This window comes from Pristis pectinata, chromosome 10, assembly GCF_009764475.1.
Source record: "Pristis pectinata isolate sPriPec2 chromosome 10, sPriPec2.1.pri, whole genome shotgun sequence".
Lineage (NCBI taxonomy): Eukaryota > Metazoa > Chordata > Chondrichthyes > Rhinopristiformes > Pristidae > Pristis > Pristis pectinata.
Genome location: NC_067414.1, coordinates 31,541,558 through 31,551,787, shown reverse-complemented (window position 1 = coordinate 31,551,787; position 10,230 = coordinate 31,541,558).

Here is a 10,230-nt window from a genome sequence, read left to right as displayed (position 1 = left end):
CATAATATTATTTGGAGGATGAGCAAAAGGAGCAATCCCCAATGTCTTGGCTAATAATTTGACCCTATTCAACATCTCTAAAACAGATGATCTGGTCATTATCATCATCATTACAGTTTAGCAACACTGTGAGCACTTTGATCACTTTGCACTAAAATAGACTTTTCATTTTTTTTTGTTCTAATTGTGTTCTTTCTTGTAAAAATTGGGTGTAATTTATGCTTAGTTTATGTTTTTCTTGTGAATGCTGCTTATATAATGCTACATGCATGTGATGCTGCTGCAAGTGAATTTTTCATTGCACCTGTGCATATAGGTGCTTGTGCATAAGACAATAAACTCGACTTTAACTTTGACTTTATCACATTAATGTTTGCAGGAGTTTGCTGAGCTTAAATTGGTTGCCAGTCTTATCACAATGCAACACCAACCGCATTTCAACAGTACTTGAAGGGAATGTGGAAGGTGATATATAAAAATTAAGATTTTGCTTTCTACAATATATGTAGTATTCTATGAGCCATAAATTCATGCCTGAAATCACTCAGGTTGCCGCTAGACTCGACAAACAAACTTGTCCAAATGAAAACAATGGTTTAACTTCATATTTTACTAGTGCGCTCTGGATCGTGCATTTTACCTGGAATTAAACTGCCTTAAATTTCTTCTTTAATTCAGTTTTTAATACCTTGTGTCCAGAACAGCATCTAATAAAAATTGTTAACATTTAGCTCCAATTTTCATCAGCAGATGATAACACGGCAAAGTTAAAGATTCAACACTAATTATGTATTGAAGGTGACTCAAAATGCAGCACTGAGTGACCTAAACATGTAACAACCAACAAAAGATATCAAAAACTGACACAAACATTATAGTAGTGCACTACACCAGCTGGAATTCAGGCATTTATCCACATGAAAAGGGACACAAGTTTGTGAGCGACTAGCTACTTAAATATTATGACATAGAAGGCATTCAGTCCATTGGATACATTCAGGCTCTCAGTAGCACAATCCTATCAGTCTCACTTGTAAGGAATTGGACCTGACTTTGAAGGCTTGAGAGCCAATGTTTCCCTACATTCTAGGACACAGATATTAAGCAGTGACATTGTTTCTCAGAGGTAGCATAAGTTTGGTGATAATAACTCCCTTCCTACCACATTTGATCAGTTGGGGTTTAAAAGGGACTGCTGATTATCTGTACTCCATTTTTTTTGCCACTGGATAAAGCCAATTTCATCCTCCTTTGTGTTACTGGAAAAGAGAGAGCAAAGTAAAATAATGATCAAGGCCACAACTCTCATGACAGAGGGTAAGACATCTTCCTCCAATCTAATGCTTGCCTACATTTAATTTTCAGACACTTGAGATGATTTTGCCATCCCAAGACAGCATGAAAAAAGTATATGCACTTATGCAACACTTTTAAATACTTTCAGAACAGTCCAAAGAAGTTTACAGCCAATGAAGTATTTTTGAAGCTCCCAGAAACAGCAATGTGGCAATAAAGTGAATAAAGAAAATTTAGTGAGATTGATTGTGGGAAACAGTGCAGAAAACTTTCCTGTTCTTCCCCAAAAAGTGTTGTGCAAGTTTTTAAGTTCACTAGAGAGAGTTGACATCTTGGTTTTAAATCTCATTCAAAAGGAAGTATCCACAAAAGTGCAACACCTCCTTAATCCTACATAGAGTTCAAGTTCAAGTTTATTATTTTCATAGGCATACATACGCAGGATATAAATGTATGAAAATTAGCTTTATGCAGCAGCAGCACTGTATGTTACAAAACGAGACAGACATAAGTTAACATAAACTTAAATTGACATAAATTATACATAATTTACACATGTGACAAAATATACTAGTGCAAGATTGAGAGGGAGAAAAAAAGCATAGTCTGAGGTAGTGTTAATATATTAGCTTAATACAGACATATAAACTTAATCTTTTGTGCTTAATCTTTGGAGTGAGACTTGAACTCATAAACTTCTGATGTTGGGGCGAGAATGATATTAACTGAGCTAGGACTTGCACTCAAGTTACTGCTTTCATTGGCAGCAGTACTATCATTCAGAAGAGCAGTTAGTCTCATTACTTACTGCTGCCTGCCCCTGAAAAAAATTAAAGTAAACCCTATTGTGGTAGTATTAAATGTTTAGTATTTAAAAATTAGACTGCAGGTTGCTGTAGGTTTGCCCAACACAGACACATTGTTCTGAGATTTGTCATGGGAAGAGGTTACCAGGTGGACAGAGGGAAAGGTTCAACATGTTTTTAAAGTTTCCTTCAAAAGCTGTAACATCCTGGCAATCCCTGGTCCATGATGACTCAAAAAGTGAGAAGGTGCATTCAGGATGGTATTAAGAAGCCTGAATCCATCCATCAGAAACACAGTAGCCCTGTGTAAATAGATGGTATTAAGAAGCCTGAATCCATCCATCAGAAACACAGTAGCCCTGTGTAAATAGCGGAAGAAATGTACCACCTCAGAAACTACCCACCTGCCTGCCCCATCAGGCATCCCCTCTCCCACAGTGAAAGAGTCTGTGGATCCCACATTGGCATTAACAGTCACCATAAATCTGGGGTGGAAGCAAGTCATCCTTGATCCTGAGGGACGGTCTAAGAAAAGTAGGTTTTGTCCTAACAGCAAAGAAAATCTTGAATTAGTAACAGATTATTGGTAACAATGATTAATTTATTGCGAAAATTCATATACACATATCTACTGTCCATTTAAAACTTAATTTGGCTTTAGATACTACTTTAATGTTTTCAGCTTAAGTGGGTTCAACGGTTATTTGCTCCAAAGGTGGCCCAATTTGCTTTTGTATGCAAGTCACTGGTGAAAGTGATATCCAAGTGATAAGAGATCTGTTATTAGGTTTGATTTAAACTGAACAGATAACCATGGAGTTACCACAGCTGCAATAGATCATCCTGATCCCATTTACAAACCCTGTCCTTCTTCCATCCCCCAGTCTCCTTCCTTCCATGATCTCCCAGTCCTTGCCCCAACTTCTGCAACCTACCATTCTACAAATGAGGGATGTATGAAGGAAAGGCTATGAGTGTGCAAGGCCTATTCAGTGGTGATGTGGAACTTAGCATCAGCAGACTCATAAACAAAACATTCATTGGCCCATGGCAGACCATCCGACTGAAAGCAACCAAAAAATTTCTAGGCACAGATTTTCAATAGATTTTTCCTTACTGCCTCATTTTAATGGCCTTAATCCAATTTCTTTCACCCCATTGAAGTAAACATTGAATTTACCATTTAAATTTACATCTTCTTATTCAGATTCTACATGGTTCAAAATCAATCAGATTATGGAATTGTTAAAGGACAGACAGTTACTTTCCTTGTTCATCCAGTTCTCAAATGAGAACATTATGTTGTTTTTATGTCCTACTGATAGGAAAATGCCATGCAAAACCCAAGGGAAGCCTGAAGAACAGGCCACTATCTATTTATTTTTCAGGATTCAATCCAAAAACACATTCTACGTACTCTAAAGATTTCTCCCACAAGACTTTGCCAATTTTCTTTCAGTATCTTTTCACTTATACTTACCAGCATAACTCGTGATTCATTTTAAGCAATGCCACAGATTTGTGCTGGTATGTTAAGAAAATATAGCCCATCATGCTTTAGACATCAAGTTTTATATGGCACCTTTGATGTAAAGTAAATAGCATATCTTTATCCCATTTTAGTTGAGGCGGAACATTTCCAACATCAAAATAACAGATCTTTTTGTTTTTTTTTACCTTTACACTTGATGAATCAAAGGGACATTTTATTTGTCAGGAAATCTGCACTTTCAAATTATATTAATTGAAGGAAAGTTTAACCAAAATCTTTTAAAACTTTGTTGATCACTCCATTTTCCCACTGACTGTGGACAAGGCATTTTCAATCAAGTAGATGATTTAACATTAATTCCCTGGGGTTAATTTTGACCTTAAATCATAACATGAAGCTTGTGACAGTAACAGTGAAATTTTGCTCCAGATTTGTGTTTCAATCAGCTAAGGTATAAGCTTTAGTTAGAACACTGGGGAAAGTCCCCTGTTTTTCTTTGAATAGCCCGGTGGATTTTTTTTGCATCAAGCTGAGAGGACAGTCACATTCATATCTGAAAGACAGCAACTTCAAAATTCCTGCACTGAAGTGTTAGCATTAGTTATGAGTTCAAGTCTTTGGATAGAATTTTGTATCCATTATCTTCTGATTCAGAGATATAAGTGCTGCAATTGAATCAAATAGAGTACAGTAATATAGTAATTAAGTTACTGAACTTTTGGACCATTAACTAAATCTGGAATTGATGCCAGTCTCTGTAATGGTAACAATGAAACCACAGAATTTTTGAAAAACCTATCCAGTTCTACAATTATTTTCCAGGAAAGAAGTCTGCCGTATTCAGTTAGTCTGGGCAATATGTGACTCCTCAATCACCAGTGTGGTTGGAAAACAAATAAAACTGGAATCTGAAACAAAAACAGAAATGTCAGAGGAACTCAGCCAGTCAAGCAGCACCTGTGGAAAGGGAAGTTTACTGTAAACCCTCCACGCACTTCCCCCCACCCCTACCCAGTTCTGAGGAAGGATCGCTGACTTGAAACATTAACAGGTTTCTCTTTCAACAGATGCTGTTTGGCTGGCTGAGTTCTTCCAGCCTTTCTGTTTTTGTCAGCCAATATGGTTGACTCTTAACTGATTCCTTAATTCAGGGGCAATTATAAATGAACCACAACTTTCACATCCCATAAAAAAAGCATACTCACTCTCTCATTAACATTAGTGATGACTTCAAACTTGCTCTTCAACTTACGCCAGTTTTGTAAAGATTACTATGAAGGCAAGATTAATAAGTTTCCAGTGATTATGCATATGAAATGAAATCAGGCAGCTAAACGAATTGATGTTGGCTCATTCAATGGATTTGAATCAACATCTGGTTTGAAATAGGGCCAACGACTCCAGGAATAAGAACAGTGATGATCATGTGCTCCACTGGACATAATAATTCTTACAATACTGAAACTGATGAAGGTAGTTTCTTGTTTGTTCAGTAGCCAGCCTGAATTTGGCTAGTAGAGGTGGGAAGGGGCATGAATATTCAGAGGTTTTACTGATTTATCACTTGGAAACCAAAATATTTATGCAGAAATTACTCACAAGAAAAAAAACTGGGTATAGTAAAGCCATTCAGATAAGGCAAATATTCTTGGTCTTAATGCCTTGTGAAACTATTTCTCAACGGTAGAGACAGGAATAGGTGTAAGGTACCATATTGCAGGGCGTCTGCCACTTTTCCATCGAAAGCACATTTCCGAGCAGAAAAAAAATCCTTCGAAGGGGATGGGGGGGGGGGGGGGGGGATAACGTCCTATTTGAAAGCATTAAATCCTTTACGAATGATGCCAGAGCATCTTCCACAACATTTCCATAAATTATGCCTACCTTTGCTAACATTCACTTTAAGTTTGGAGGACCCTGAAAGAGACGTTACATATTGCAGCTTTATCCATGGCATGCTACTTTGACTATCAACAAATGTCAAATCACCAGCAATAATCCTGGTCATTATCAGTAACTGTTGTGCACTCACATTGCTTATCTGCCTTGAACTCTCTGCATGCTTGACACAGGTGACAACGCAACCCAGGGGTCGGTGTTGGGGCCATTTTGAGCAACTACTTTTACAAGGATAGATGTGGGACTGTTTTCTTTAAAGAGAAGGCAGAGAGGACAGCTGATAGAAGTATATAAAATGATGAGGAGTCTGGACAGAGTAGAGAGTGAGAAGCTGTTGGTGGAGGGAATAAGAACTAAAGTCCTCAGGTATAATATAGAAGGAGAAGAGAATTAATAGTAACATAAGACTTTTTTGTCATGAATGAACTGCATGTACACGTGATGGAGGCAGGTTCCATTGTGGCCTTCAAGAGAGAATTGGATAAATATATGGCAAGAAAACTTTTGCAAAGCTATGGAAAAGAAGCCTGAGATACAATGTGCAAATGGGCAAATGACCTCCATCCCATAAACCGTTCTATGATTCTATGATATAGTAGTGTCCTTGTTTTTACCAAGCCAAATGTACCCAGACTACCTTCAACGATGGCTCCTAACCCTGCCCCTTCAAAGTAAATGAGTAAATTGTAATTATCACTGCGATAAATTAATGTCTGCAATCAGTGCAAAATTTAAATGCATACAAAGAAAAAAGACCGAAAATAAAACAATATATTGGTATCAAGTATATAACTGCATGAGAGTGTGCATGATCACAAAGCCAACAGTTATTTCCAATGATCCATTTTCATCTAACAAATTAAGAAGTATTGCATATGGTGGTTTGAAAGGACTTGATGAACAAATGATGTTTCACAATCTAGTACTCAGATTTCTGCTTTTTTATAAATTGAAGTATTACCTTTGAAAATTTGAGAGAACAAATCATGCTCTCCGAACATCTATAATTACAGAAATAAAAACAGAACTCAGAGGTCAGGCCGCATCTGTGGAGAGAGAAATAGAGTTAGCGCTTCAGGTCAGAGATTCTTCATTGGATTCAGGTAAATTAAAAAAAACTATTCAGTTTTATGTTGCAGGGAGGGCAGGAAGGGATGTCCAGGACAAAGGGAATCTCTCTAAAAGGTGAGGCCAGGATTGCTGAGGTTTTCCCTTTGCTTAGATCGACAGTTTAATGAAGGCAGGTGTTGCATCTGCTTCTTTCAATCTCATCTATTGCATTTGATGATCATGATAGAGAAAGAAGAAAAACAATTAAGACATGTTAAAGCTGTGGAATGCAGGTCAGAACTTTGCTAAAACCCAGAACCAAAAACGACCACTAAATCAGGCTGTGTCCATGGACAGAGAAAAACTCATTAGATATTGCTTTAGAACATAGTTGTGTTTGCTTGTTAATAAAATAAACCTTTTGCATTATTATGGCATGTGCCATCTTTTCATACAAGTGGACAAAGAAAGTTATCTGAAATTGTTTAATTCACTATTGAGTATCAAATGCTGCAATGTGCCCAGACAGGTGCTACTCCTCAAGCTTGTATTTGAACTTATTAGAATGGGACAAGTGGCCACAGACTGGGAGGTCAGAGTGAGAGTGGGATTCATAATTTAAAGTGACAAGCAATTGGGACCTCAGGGTCATGCCTGCTTACTGAATGGAGGTGCTCTGCAAAGTGGTCTCCCAATCTACATTTGGTTTCTCCAATGCAGAGGAGGCCAACCACACCATAATTACCAAACACAATAGACTGGAGTAAAAGAAGTGCAAGTGAATCAGATACTTATACCTTATCCCCTCACGCCTTCACTCAAACCAGCCTTCTAGCTGAGGCAAATTCCAAGTATCTACAGTTTTTGTTTTGATAATCATCTATGTTTAAGGAGATGGAAAGAGAGCTCTGAACCTTCATGTATGTAAGACTATCTTCTGACAAATTGTGATTGGTGCATATCTGTTTTGGTCTTTGACTTCTATCCCTACAGATCTTATGCCTGTAGCTGACTATAATTCCATAATAGCTAACTTGTATTTGCTTATTAATGAAATACACCATTGCATAATTATAACTTGAGTGCCACCTTGTGGATGTTGCTTGTCATGTGTATATTATACTGATAATATTAAATGGTTTAAAATGGTATTTCAAAAACCTGTTTTATGTGGTTCTTATAAACAATTTTCCAAATATTTTGGACTGCTCTATGAACTTATGAACATTTTGGACATGTTTCTTTAAAGCAAAGCTGGACACTTCTCCCTAAAGCTTTAAATTGATGCTTAAGATGCTGACGTACCAGTTGTACAATGAAAATATTTATTGATTTCATCTCAAATATTCCTCTTGTAATTTTTTTCTTTGATTGCCAATTCAAAATTTATTGAATATACCCAATTATCATTGAGAATAATCCTCATTTAATCCTTTTATAAGATTTTTACCAAACTGACATCAATGGATTTCAGTGGAAAAACGCTCCAATGGTTTGTGTCAAACCTCACACAATGGAAGGTAACCCGGCCTTTCCAAGGCTACAAATGTCCAACTAATAGATATCCCCGGATACAAATGAGCTCCCATAATGTATTTAAATTCAAAAATCCATCATTCTTACGAACGGCAGAACTAGCTTCCTCTCTCTTTCCACTTTTAATAATTGTTCTTTCTTATCAGTCTCATGTGCTTTTGATGCCATTCATTACAATACTGTGGAGGTATGGTTACCATATCAAATGACTTTTATGTATTTTCTGACTTGTGGACAAAATTGACTTATAAACAGAACCCACTCGTTACCCAGGGATGGCCTGTATTGGTTATTGGAAGTCAAACATCTGAAACCCAGGACACTGTTGTAGTTGTTCCCCAGGAGCATGTCCTAGGCCCAAACATTTTCGATTTTGTCCTTCCATCATAAAATTAGAAGTGGGAATGGCACAATGTCAATGTCAACTAAGCTATCTTTATTAGTCACATGTACATTGAGACACACTGTGAAACGCATCTCTTTGCGTAGAGTGTTCTGGGGGCAGCCAAGTGTTGCCATGCTTTCGGTGCCAACATAGCATGTCCACAACTTCCTAACCCGTACGTCTTTGGAATGTGGGAGGAAACCGGAGCACCCGGAGGAAGCCCATGCAGACACAGGGGGAAGGTAAAAACTCCTTACAGACAGCAGCTGGAATTGAACCCGGGTCACTGACGCTGTAAAGTGTTATGCTAACCGCTACACTACCATGCCTGCCTACAACTCTTGAGGAGTAGATGAACCAATCCATCCCTGCATACACAAAGATCTAAACAACATTCAGGCATGAGCTAATATACAGCAAGAATGTTACTTGCTATTTCAGTGCCAAGAAATGACCACCTTTAACAAGAGAGGCTTGAACCACCCATCCTTGACATTTAATGGTACTATCATTACCTAGTCCCCCATTCAACATCCTGGGAGTCACCACTAACCAGAAACATAAAAACAGTGGTTATGCAGCATCAGAGATTTGGTACACAGCAGTGAGAAACTCACATCCTCATACCCAAGGCTCTTCCACTATCAACAATGCCCATGTCAGGAATTTGATGCCACACTCTCCACTTACCGGAATAAATGCAGCTCCAACAATATTCAAGAATCTGACTTCCATCCAAGACAAAGCAGGCCACTTGATTGGCACCTCATCCACCATCCTAAACATTCACTCCTTCCATTAGCTGCACGCCATGACCACAGTGGGTGTGATCTAAAACACACTACATTTACTCATCTAGGCTTTTCTGGCAGCGCCTCCCAAACCTGCAGGCTCTACAACCAAGATGGGCAAAGGCAGCAGATGCATGGGAACACCACAACCTTCAGGTTTGCACATCATCTTAACAAGGAAATATGTCACCATTGCTGCAGAGTCTAAATCCTGGATCCCTACCTAATAACATTGTGGGAGCACCATCACCAAATATACTGCAGCAATTGGCTCAGTCACCACTTTCTCCAGGGGAATAGCTGCCGGCCTTTCCAATGATGCCCAAATGATGTACATGGATAAAAAGGTACACAGAATGATTACCGCTTAAGAACACATGTTTGGAATTTGGTATTCCTGCATCCACAAAGGATGAAGTGCTGATTTTGCCACAGCATTCCTGTTCTCACAAAATATTGACATATAGCTAAAGGTATCAAGAAATTGAGGCCACAGACCATCTGAATTCAGTCTAAGTCTATAACCATTCAGAAATGACTTAATGCTAACTTTCTTGTACAATGCATACCATATTGTATGAATTGTATACTTACTATATAACCTTCTTCTAGCTCAGTTCCTCAGGATCGAGGATGACCTACTTTCACTCAAGTTTTGTGGGTTCTGAGGTGATTAAAGAGGCCAATGTGGGAAATGCAGACGCTTCCACAGATGGGGCAGGTGGTGGCTGACAGGGAAAGCAGGTGGGTAGTTTGTGAGGTGGTCTGTTGCTTCCACTGCTTATGCAAGGCCTCTGCGTGTTCCTGATACAGGCCCCAAGTTCTAAGTAACATCCCAAATTCTCCTTCACCACTTTGAGCAGCCATGGGCCAGAGATTCTCAAAAGTCAGTGGGGATAATGCATTTCTTCAAAGATGCTTTGAGCACATCTTGATTACCTCTGTCCACCTGGTAATCTTTACTCATGAAAAAGC